The sequence below is a fragment of the Ornithorhynchus anatinus genome, chromosome 2, assembly GCF_004115215.2.
Source record: "Ornithorhynchus anatinus isolate Pmale09 chromosome 2, mOrnAna1.pri.v4, whole genome shotgun sequence".
Classification (NCBI taxonomy): domain Eukaryota; kingdom Metazoa; phylum Chordata; class Mammalia; order Monotremata; family Ornithorhynchidae; genus Ornithorhynchus; species Ornithorhynchus anatinus.
Window position 1 is genome coordinate 145,739,334 of NC_041729.1, and position 11,363 is coordinate 145,750,696.

Genomic DNA, 11,363 nt, shown 5'->3' on the forward strand with positions numbered 1-11,363 from the left:
TTTCAGGTGGGAGGTATATCACATCTGCAAATTCCAAATTCGGGGGGACAGGAGATTGCTTCTTTCCCAAAACGGATAAGGCCTGCTTGGACAGGAGATTGCTTCTTACCCAAAACAGATAAGGCCTGCTTGAAGAGTCTCTTTTGTCAGTGAAGAAAACACATTGTCCGAGTTCTTTGGTGATTGCCTACTTCTCCTATACGTTACAAATGAAGGCACAGCCAAACAGGAGAGGGGGGCCGTTGTGTGACTCGCACCTCTCCGGAGGTGAACGGGCACTCGGTCACCTTCCTCCCTTTTCTGATCTATCCAACACTGTCTCTGAGTGTTACTTTCCTTGCTTGCGTCACCACCTTGGGTTCGAATCCTCACTGCCTTTTAGTTCCATTCCCTTTTCGCGTACAGTAAGCGCTTCACAAATACCAACGTTATCATTATCCTGCCTCTCCCCCAGCGCTTAGAACAGTGCTCGGCACACAGTAAGCGCTTAAATACCAACATTATCATCATCATTATCCTGTCTCTCCCCAGCGCTTAGAACAGTGCTCGGCACACAGTAAGCGCTTAACAAATACCAACATTATCATCATCATCCTGTCTCTCCCCCAGCGCTTAGAACAGTGCTCGGCACACAGTAAGCGCTTCACAAATACCAACATTATCATCATCATCATCCTGTCCCTCCCCCAGCGCTTAGAACAGTGCTCGGCACATAGTAAGCGCTTCACAAATACCAACATCATTAGCAGGGCTTAATAAAAGTACCAGGCCAGAGCGTCGTTTCCCCCGAACTCACCGGATCACGGGGAAGGCGCGGAAACCACCGACCACAGAAAAACAACCCCTAATGAGGAGCCAAGCTACGCCCAACCGATGCAATCGGAGGGCACCGGGAGATGGGAGGTGCCGTGGTCTTGATTTAACCCGCTGCTCTGCTGCTGTAAAACGGGCCTTCCTTGTTGGGATCCGTCAGGGCAGGGACTGTCCCCGCTTCTGGCAAGAATCGTAATACAATACTTTGGGTGGTTACTTCGAGGCCACTCGCGAGCGTTGCTTCCGAATAAGGGCCTCGTCATCCCACACAGTCCTCGTCCGGGATTTGTTTGCGCTTCGGGAGGACGGGCTGGACGTAGGCCCGAAGCGGAGGAACTCGTTAGCAACCAAAAGGACGGAGGAGACGGAGCGAGAGAAGACCGGCCGCAGGGCCCGGAGGTAAAACCCTCTTTGGTCTGGGGAACTCAAGAGATAGGGGAATCCCCGGGTAGAGAAGCAGCGTGGCACAGTGGAAAGAGCCCGGGCTTTGGAGTCCAGAGATCATGGGTTCGAATCTCGGCCCTGCCACTTGGCAGCTGGGTGACTGGGGGCGAGTCACTTCGCTTCTCTGGGCCTCAGTGGCCTCATCTGGAAAACGATGACCCTGTAGCTGACCTCATCTGGAAAATGGGGATGAAGACTGCGAGCCCCACGTGGGACGACTTGATTCCCCTGTGTCTACCCCAGCGCTTAGAACAGTGCTCGGCACATAGTAAGCGCTTAACAAATACCAACATTAGCATTATTATTATTGAGTTAGGGGGCAGAGCAAGTCCCCTCTTCTAGGACATGGGAAAAGAACAGTCGAAACCACAAGCCTCCAAGAAGGACGTAGATGTCCTGCATGGCCCCAAAGATAGTCCTTTAGGTAACCGGTTATGGAATTGGAATTATTTACCAGAATATGCAGGGAAGGATAAAAGGAAAATGATAAAATATTGTTGCTTTGTCTGGGGGGAGGAAGATTTGGGAGGAGGAATAACCTGGCCGAGGTATGGCTCCTCCGAGGACTGGGTGTGCCAGGAACTGGTTCTTTATGTGAATGACAAAAAAAACCCAACACCCGGTCCTGAAGAAAGCATGTATGCCTGCCTCTGGCTCCCGGAGACTAACCTTTTCTTTGCAGCGACAAAACCCTCAAAGAGTGATCGGGGCGTCAAGAAAAGATGAGAATTCATTCATTCATTCATTCATTCATTCAAGAGTATTTATTGAGCCCTTACTATGTGCAGAGCACTGTACTAAGCGCTTGGAATGAACAAGTCGGCAACAGATAGAGACGGTCCCTGCCCTTTGACGGGCTTACGGTCTGATCGGGGGCGACGGACGGACGAGAACGATGGCGATAAATAGAGTCGAGGGGAAGGACATCTCGTAAAAACAATGGCAACTAAACAGAATCGAGGCGATGTACATCTCATTAACAAAATAAATAGGGTAATGAAAATATATACAGTTGAGCAGACGAGTACAGTGCTGAGGGGAAGGGAGAGGGGGAGGAGCAGAGGGAAATGGGGGGAGAAGAGGGTTAAGCGGGATAAGCCCCCGCATCCGTGGGACCCCCTCCTCGCCTTACCTCCTCCCTACATAATAATAATAATAATAATGTTGGTATTTGTTAAGCGCTTACTATGTGCAGAGCACTGTTCTAAGCGCTGGGGTATTCTTTCATTCATTCAATAGTATTTATTGAGTGCTTACTATGTGCAGAGCACTGTACTAAGCGCTTGGGGGTAGACACAGGGTAATCAGGTTGTCCCACGTGGGGCTCACAGTCTTCATCCCCATTTTACAGATGAGGTCACTGAGGCCCAGAGAAGTGAAGTGACTTGCCCACAGTCACCCAGCTGACAAGTGGCAGAGTTGGGATTCGAACCCATGACCTCTGACTCCCAAGCCCAGGCTCTTTCCCCTGAGCCATGCTGCTTAAGTTTTACAGTCCCCATAACAGAGACACTGGAAATCGACTATCAGGGGGCAACAGTCCTAAGCAGCCTACTATTAGTAGCGGAGGCTGGGGTGAACCTGCTGGGACGAGATCTGATTACCAAATTAGGGATAGGTCTGATACCACACGGACCTGCCATATTCCCCGTTAAATTATTCTTGATGAGTCCTGAGGAGGAGAAGGAGGTTGCTCCCCAAGTCTGGGCCGACCCGGAACATCCTGGAAGGTTGAACACGCCTCGCATTAAAATTAAAGTGCGGGAATCGGCCCCAGTGGTTAGGGTAAAACAATATCCTATTTCCCTCGAAGGGAGGAGGGGATTGAAACCAGTCCTTGAGAGGTTAATGGCATCAGGACTTATAGAACCCTGTCTCTCTTCATACAATACCCCGATTCTCCCAGACGGGAAATTAATAAGATAATGCTACCTTCTCACCCTGTGACTTCTGACCCTTATACGATCATGGGACGAATACCTGAAGGGAGTGCATGGTTCCGTGTTGTGGATCTGAAAGATGCCTTTTGGAGTTGCCCCCTGGACAAAGAAAGTAGGGATTACTTCGCCTTCGAGTGGGAGGATCCGGAAAATGGGAGGAAACAACGGTACAGGTGGTGCGTCCTACCCCAGGGCTACACAGAATCCCCGACCTTGTCTGGACAAGATTTGGAAAGGACTCTGGAAGGGTTCTCCCCTCCTCAGGGTACTGTAATTATACAATATGTGGATGACCAGCCGGTGGCTGGCCGAAAACGCGGGTGTGTCAGCCGGGCCACCGTAGGATTACTCAATTACTTGGGTCTCCAGGGACTACGGGTGTCGAGGGACAGACTACAATTTGTGGAACAGGAGGTTAAGTATCTTGGACACCTGATAAGTGAAGGAAGGAAAAGATCAGATCCGTAGCGGGGATTGTGTGCACCCCGAGGCCGGTGACAAAAAGAGCCCTCCGAAAATTCCTGGGGTTAGTAGGATATTGCCGAAATTGGATCGACTCATATGCGGGTCTGACTAAACCTTTGTACAGTCACCTGTTGGAAGAAAAACCTGACAAAGTGGAGTGGGATGAGGAGAGTAGCATACATTTCGAAAGACTAAAAAGTACCCTTGCCTCAGCGCCAGTGTTAATGTTGCCCTCCCCAGACAAGCCCTTTCATTTATTTGTGAATACGGAGAAAGGAGTAGCATTGGGAGTCCTAGCCCAAGTAAGAGGGAGGGCAACGACACCCCATGGCCTTCTTATCCAAAATGTTGGATTCAGGAGCCAGAGGGTGGCCCGCGTGTATGCAGGCGGTGGCAGCCACCGCTGTCCTGGTAGAAGAAAGCAGAAGGATCACCTTTGGGGGTGCGCCGGTAGTCAGTGTTCCTCACCAGGCGCGAACTATCCTCAATCAGAAAGCCGGGAGGTGGCTAACTGATTCGAGGATCCCGAAATATGAAGCTACCTAATGTTAACCCAAGACCATAACCTTAATCCAGCTGATTTTCTCACAGCCTCGGTGGGAGACTCTAGAGAACTTGAGCACGACTGTTTGGAAGTGGTAGACTCTCAGACTAAGATTAGACGGGACCTACAGGAATCCCCGCCAAGGGAAGGACTACATTGGTTTGTCGATGGGTCATCAAGAGTAATAGAGGGAAAACGGGCCAATGGTTACGCTATTGTACATGGGGACAGAAGTTCTCTGGTACGGGCCAGGAACCTACGTAAAAGTCGGTCAGCGCAAACCTGCGAGTTATACGCCCTGAACCAAGCCCTTAAACTCCTGAATGGAAAAGTAGGAACAATAGATACCGACTCTAAATATGCCTGGGGGTGGCGGGGGGGGGGGGGGGTACATGTGTTCGGGAAGATATGGGAAGAAAGAGGATTGATTAACAGCCAGGGTAAAGATCTAGCCCATGGAACCTTGGTTACAGAAGTCCTAAGTCACTTACTATTGCCCAAAGCCATTTCGGTGGTTCATGTAAAGGGGCACCAGACCGGATATTCTTTCGAGGCTCGAGGCAACCGATTGGCCGACGAGGAGGCTAGAAGAGCAGGGGAGAGGGAACCGGAGCCAGCCGAAGTGGTGATGGTACCGATTCCCACCTTACCCCTTAGTCTCCCTTCTCCATCCTTTACCCCAGAGGAACAACAAAAAGCTACCCAGCTGGGTGCCCAAAGAAGGGAAGATGGTCATTGGTTTCTCCCGGACGGTCGAGAGGTACCGACCAAGGCAGGTATGAGACATGTCCGACAATACCTGCACCAAGGCAGCCACTGGGACGCTCAGAATTTATGCGATGCAGTACTGGTTAGGTTCGTGTCACCTGGACTGTATACCATGGCCAGACAACTGGTGGAGGGTTGCCTGATTTGTCGAAGGACGAATAAGTCTGCCCAACGCCGAGTCGGGCCAGGAGGCCGACCCCCCGGGTTACCGGCCTTTCCAGAATGTCCAGATAGACTTTACCGGACTCCCGCCGGTAGGACGTCTCAAATACCCTCTGGTCGTGGTGGACCGCTTGACTTCATGGGTTGAGGCTCTTCCACTGCCCCGAGCTACGGCCCCGCTGGTCAGCAAGGTACTCCTAGAACAAATAATTCCTCGGTACGGGCTGGTAGAACGGATAGACTCAGATCAGGGGACCCACTTCACGGCGAAGGTCCTCCAATCTCTGTCCCAAGCTCTAGAACTCTCTTGGGAATACCATACTCCTTGGCACCCCCCGTCTTCGGGTAAGGTGGAACGGATGAACCAAGAGATCAAGAGGCAACTGACCAAATTGACCATTGAGGCTCAGTCGCCCTGGACAAAATGCTTGCCTCTAGCCTTGCTAAGAATAAGAACCAAACCCAGGAGAGACATGGGGTTATCACCATATGAATTGATGTTTGGACACCCCTACCCGGGAGTCAAGGGGGAGAAATTGGACCCAGCATGGGAGACCAAGGATAGATTTATTAGAGAATATGTATTAGCCTTGGCTAAACACCTAAAAGAGTTGCAAATCAAAGGACTTATTGCTCAGACCCCTCCCCTCGGATTCCCGATTCACAAGTATCAACCAGGAGATTGGGTCCTGATAAAGACTTGGAAGGAGGAGAAGCTGACGCCCGGCTGGGAGGGACCCTTCCAGATCCTTCTGACGTCCGACACCGCCGTCCGAACCCAGGAGCGGGGGTGGACCCATCACACTCGTGTCAAGGGACCTGTGGACGCTCCAAAGGCCTGGACTGCAGTTCCAGATCCGGACCAGGAACTGAGACTGCACCTCAGGACAGCGTAAGATCTCCCCGATGGACAATTCGTTCGACCATAATATCGTAGACACTCCTTTGCTTTGTGAAGATTGAAACTGTATGCGATTGTTATCCCACATCCATAACCCGTTCTCACGCCCTAGGCCACCCCTCGGGACCGACCAGGACGACCGGGGGAGCTCTAGGATGGGCCGGTTGGGAGGAACGAAAGGACCGACTCCGATACTGGGGTTGCTCCTGTTGGCCTCCAGCGCTTGCTCAGCTTTGCCCGTCAACCCCCCTCCCGTTGGAGAAAATCGCTTCCAGCAACTGATCCAGACGGTTGCTGTGACATTTAATCTAACTGCTGGATCTGTGGAGGGCCCCAGGGCTTAACCCAATGGCCCTGGGTGTCCGTTCCCCTCAGCCCCGCGTGGATTCTGAGTCATCCGTCACAAACCCACAATGGGACGGGGTTTTATTAAAACAGAGGAGGAACACCAGTGGGCCTTAGCGGCAGTACCCAAGGGTAAATATTGCCTAAATCAGACCGGAACGGGAGAAGGGATGGGTGTTAGTCGCTGCAGCTACACCTACACGAAGAACGTCATCCCTGAGACTATCAACTGCTCACAGTATGAGGGCCAGTGGAATCAGACTCATGTCAGATGCTCTAATGGGACCTGGCCTCAATCACCCTCCTAATGCCCCGGATTGGTCGGCTAATATCTCCTCATGCCACTATAAGTTGGGAGGAGGGGGCACAATTGCGGGCATGTGCAAAGAGAACTTGGACTTGGCCAAATGGAAGGCAGCAAACCAAACTGGCACTTGGACCAGGATTCATCATGAATGGAAATGGCAAAACAACACATGGAGAGGGGGGCTAACCCAGTTTTGGAGCCTTCAGAATGAAACCGGGGCAGGTTGTGTAAAACGACGTACGTGGAAGGACAAGCAAAAACTTTGGAGGTGTCAGTACGACCGTAATCGCGGGGCGGGACCCCTGGGACTAGTGGATCAACAATACTATCCCAACATACGGGACAGTGAAAACCGAACTCGTATATTTAAGGAGAGACGGCCTGCCCTAAAGGGACATTATTGGATTCGTGGAAACACGGCATACACCCATCTTTCCCTCAATTGGACCGGGGTTTGTTATATAGGACTGATTCGACCCAAATTCTTCCTCCTCCCAGAACAAGCTGGAAGCTAGCTCACGTCCCAGTTCAGACATGGAATCCGCCCTTCGATGGCTCGTGGCGGGCGTGGTTCGATGGTAGTTGGTGGAAGCAAGTTCTAGGGTTTGGTCTAATCGCTCTGAGCGGGGTTATCCTTCTACCCCTTTGCTTGCCTTGCACGACGAGGCTGATTACGGGGATCGTACGAAGTTCTTTATCCAAAATGGTCAGGGCGGACCGGAAACGTTCAAATGGTGGTTATGAAAAGTCAGGGAGGCTCCCGCTCCCAATAGAACGAGCTGACCCCGACGGGGATGATGTCGATTCCCGGTGTTCGACGGCTTTGAGGGAATTTGAACGTAAATAACCCGTGAGGAACCCTCAAGAATTCACGATGAAATAAGAGGAGGGATTGAGTGGGACAAAATGGCTGGCCATAGTGAGGTGTCCTCAGTTACCCGGGCTTAATAAAAGTACTAGGCCAGAGCGTCGTTTTTCCCCCGAACTCACCGGATCATCGGGAACGCGCGGAAACCACCGACGACAGAAAAACAATCCCTGATAAGGAGCGAAGCTACGCCCAACCAATGAAATCAGAGGTCAACAGGAGATGGGAGGTTCCGTGGTCTTTCTTTAACCAGCTGCTTTGCTTCTGTAAAACGGGCCCTCCTTGTTCTGATTCGTCAGGGCCGGGACTGTCACCGCTTCTTGCAAGAATCGTAATAAAATGCTTTTGGTGGTTACCTCGAGACGACTCCGACCGTTTCTTCCGAATAAGGGCACTGTCATCCCACACAGTCAGAAGAATTCATAATAATTCATAATAATTCATTCATTGTATTTATTGAGCGCTGTGTGCAGAGCACTGTGCCAGGCGCTTATTGAGCACCTGACCGAGTGCAGAGAACTGGACTAATCGCTTTTCATTCATTCAGGGGTATTTATTGAGCGCTTACTGTGTGCAGAGCACTGTACTAAGCGCTTGGAATGGACAATTCGGCAACAGATAGAGACCATCCCTGCCCATTGACTGGTTCGCAGTCTAGTGGGGGGGGGGGGGGGAGACAGAGGGACAAGAACAATAGCAGTAAATAGAATCAAGGGGATGGACATCTCATTAACAAAATAAACAGGGTAATAAAGATGTATTCAAATGAGCAAATGAGTACAGTGCTGAGGGGAGGGGAAGGAGCGGAGGGAAAGGGGGGGAAAGGGGGCTTAGCAGAGGGGAGGTGAAGGGGGCGCAGAGAGGGAGCAGAGGGAAAAGGGGAAGCTCAGTGTGGGAAGGCCTCTTGGAGGAGGTGAGCTCTCAGTAGGGTTTCGAAGAGGGGAAGAGAGATAGTCTGTCGGAGGTGAGGAGGGAGGGCGTTCCGGGACAGCGGGAGGCCGTGGCCCGGGGGTCGACGGCGGGATGGGAGAGAACGGGGGACGGTGAGGAGGTGGGCGGCGGAGGAGCGGAGCGTGCGGGGTGGGCGGTGGAAAGAGAGAAGGGAGGAGAGGTAGGAAGGGGCGAGGGGATGGACAGCCTCGAAGCCTAGAGTGAGAAGTTTCTGTTTCGTGCGGAGGTCGATAGGCAACCACCGGAGGTTTTTAAGAGGGGGAGTGACGGGCCCAGAGCGTTTCTGCAGGAAGAAGAGCTGGGCGGCGGAGTGAAGAATAGACCGGAGAGGGGAGAGACGGGAGGAAGGGAGATCAGAGAGGAGGCTGACACGGTAATCTAGCCGGGATATTACGAGAGCCCTTAGCGGTAAGGTAGTCGTCTGGTTGGAGAGGAAAGGACGGATCTTGGCGATATTATAAAGGTGAGACCGGCGGGTCTCGGTGACGGATCGGACGCGTGGGGCGAACGAGAGAGACGCCTCGAAGATGACACCGCGGTCCCGGGCCCGAGAGACGGGAAGGACGGTCGCGCCGTCCACGGTGATAGGGAAGTCGGGGAGAGGACCGGGCTCGGGCGGGAAGACGAGGAGCTCAGTTTTGGCCATGTTGAGTTTTAGGCGGCGGGCAGACGGCCAGGTGGAGACGTCTTGGAGGCGGGAGGAGATGCGAGCCCGAAGGGAGGGGGAGAGGACAGGGGAGGAGGTGTAGACCTGGGTGTCATAATAATAATGTTGGTATTTGTTAAGCGCTTACTATGTGCCGAGCACTGTTCTAAGCGCTGGGGTAGACATAGGGAAATCAGGTTGTCCCACGTGGGGCTCACAGTCTTAATCCCCATTTTACAGATGAGGGAACTGAGGCACAGAGAAGTTAAGTGACTTGCCCACAGTCACACAGCCGACAAGTGGCAGAGCTGGGATTCGAACTCATGAGCCCTGACTCCAAAGCCCATGCTCTTTCCACTGAGCCACGCTGCTTCTCTAGATCTGCATAGAGATGATAGTTGAAGCCGTGGGAGCGGATGAGTTCACCGAGGGAGTGATCAGAAGGCTAGCGGGAAGGAGAGTCCCGGGGCTCAGGGCCCAAATGTCTCCGAGGCGGCGGAGGGAGCCCTGAGGATGGCCCGTGTGGGTTGCGGGCGCAGGTGGCGGCTAAGGTAACAGTGAGAACGAGGACATTGTAGGCCGGGGATGGGGGTAGGGAAAGGGGGGGTGGGGGAAATCTATCACCTCACAGGGGAGGAGGGAGTGAGGGCTTCCCAAAGCATGGCTGCTTCCTGGGGGAGTGGGGGGAGGACGGTTGGGGAGGTGACGTCCAAGGGCCCGGCAGGTGGAAACCAGCCACTTCCCCCAGGGAGTGTTTTGAGGGAGCAGATAATGGAGAACAGCTCTCCCTTCCTTCCAACCCCACCTGGCCAGTTCCTGCCCTTCCTTTCGGCCTACCGGCTTTTGCATCCCACCACCCCCGGTCCAGGGCAGCGATGGGCATTGAGAGATTAATAATGTTGGTATTTGTTAAGCGCTTACTACGTGCCGAGCACCGTTCTAAGCGCTGGGGTAGACACAGGGGGAATCAGGTTGGCCCACGTGGGGCTCACAGTCTTCATCCCCATTTTCCAGATGAGGTAACTGAGGCACCGAGAAGTGAAGTGACTTGCCCCAAGTCCCACAGCTGACAAGTGGCAGAGCCGGGGTTCGGACCCATGACCTCTGACTGACTGACTGGCTCTGACTGACCTCTGACTGAGAGATTAGAGCCGGTAGGATGGTGGAGAGCTGGAAAAGGTCTCCGGGAAGGTCTGGGCCTCGGGTGGCAGGATCCCCGACCCTGTCCCGGCCGGCCCTGGCACCTCCAGCTGAGCGGACTCGGTGATCCGGCCGCCTCTCGGGGGGGGAGGGGGTGGCTGAACCCCAAGGTCACAGCTGGCATGAGGTCGATTTAAAAAGCAACCCCAAGTAGGACACAGCAGAGACGGCGAAAGGTGAGCCTCCCTCCCCCTCCCTTGCTCCTGCTCGCAGCCCACCAGGCTACGGCCCAGTTCTCCCCACCATTTAATAATGTTGGTATTCGTTAAGCGCTTCCTATGTGCAGAGCACCGTCCTGAGCGCTGGGGGAGATACAGGGTCATCAGGTTGGCCCACGCGAGGCCTCACAGTTAATCCCCATTTTCCAGATGAGGTCACTGAGGCACGGAGAAGCGAAGTGACTTGCCCACAGTCACACAGCTGACCATATCGGCTCCCGACACCGCTCCCCGAGACACCCGTCTGCCTGAAGCTCCACCGAGCACCCCGAGAACTGGTTACCCTTCCAGGGGCCACGCTCAGATCACACACGGCTAAGAGCCCAGCTGCGGGGTCAGCAGAGAGCCGGCCACACATCGGGGGCTGCCGTAATTAAGGCCGGGAACGGCACATTCGCAGAACATTGAAACAAAACCTTAAATAACAGGAGCACTTTGTTCATTCTGTCGGCCACCTCTGGGCAGAAAGCCTGAAACTGGCTCAGGAATCAACATCTAAAATGCTATCTAGATATAACAATGTTGGTATTCGTTAAGCGCTTACTAGGTGCCGAGCACCGTTCTAAGCGCTGGGGCAGATACAGGGTCATCCGTTTGTCCCACGTGAGGCTCACAGATAATCCCCATTTTACAGATGAGGGAACTGAGGCCCAGAGAAGTGAAGTGACTCGCCCACAGTCGCACAGCTGACAGGCGGCAGGGCCGGGAGTCGAACGCGTGACCTCTGACTCCGAAGTCCGGGCTCTTTCCACTGAGCCACGCTGCTTCCCACTATAGGTGGAGGGCAGCCC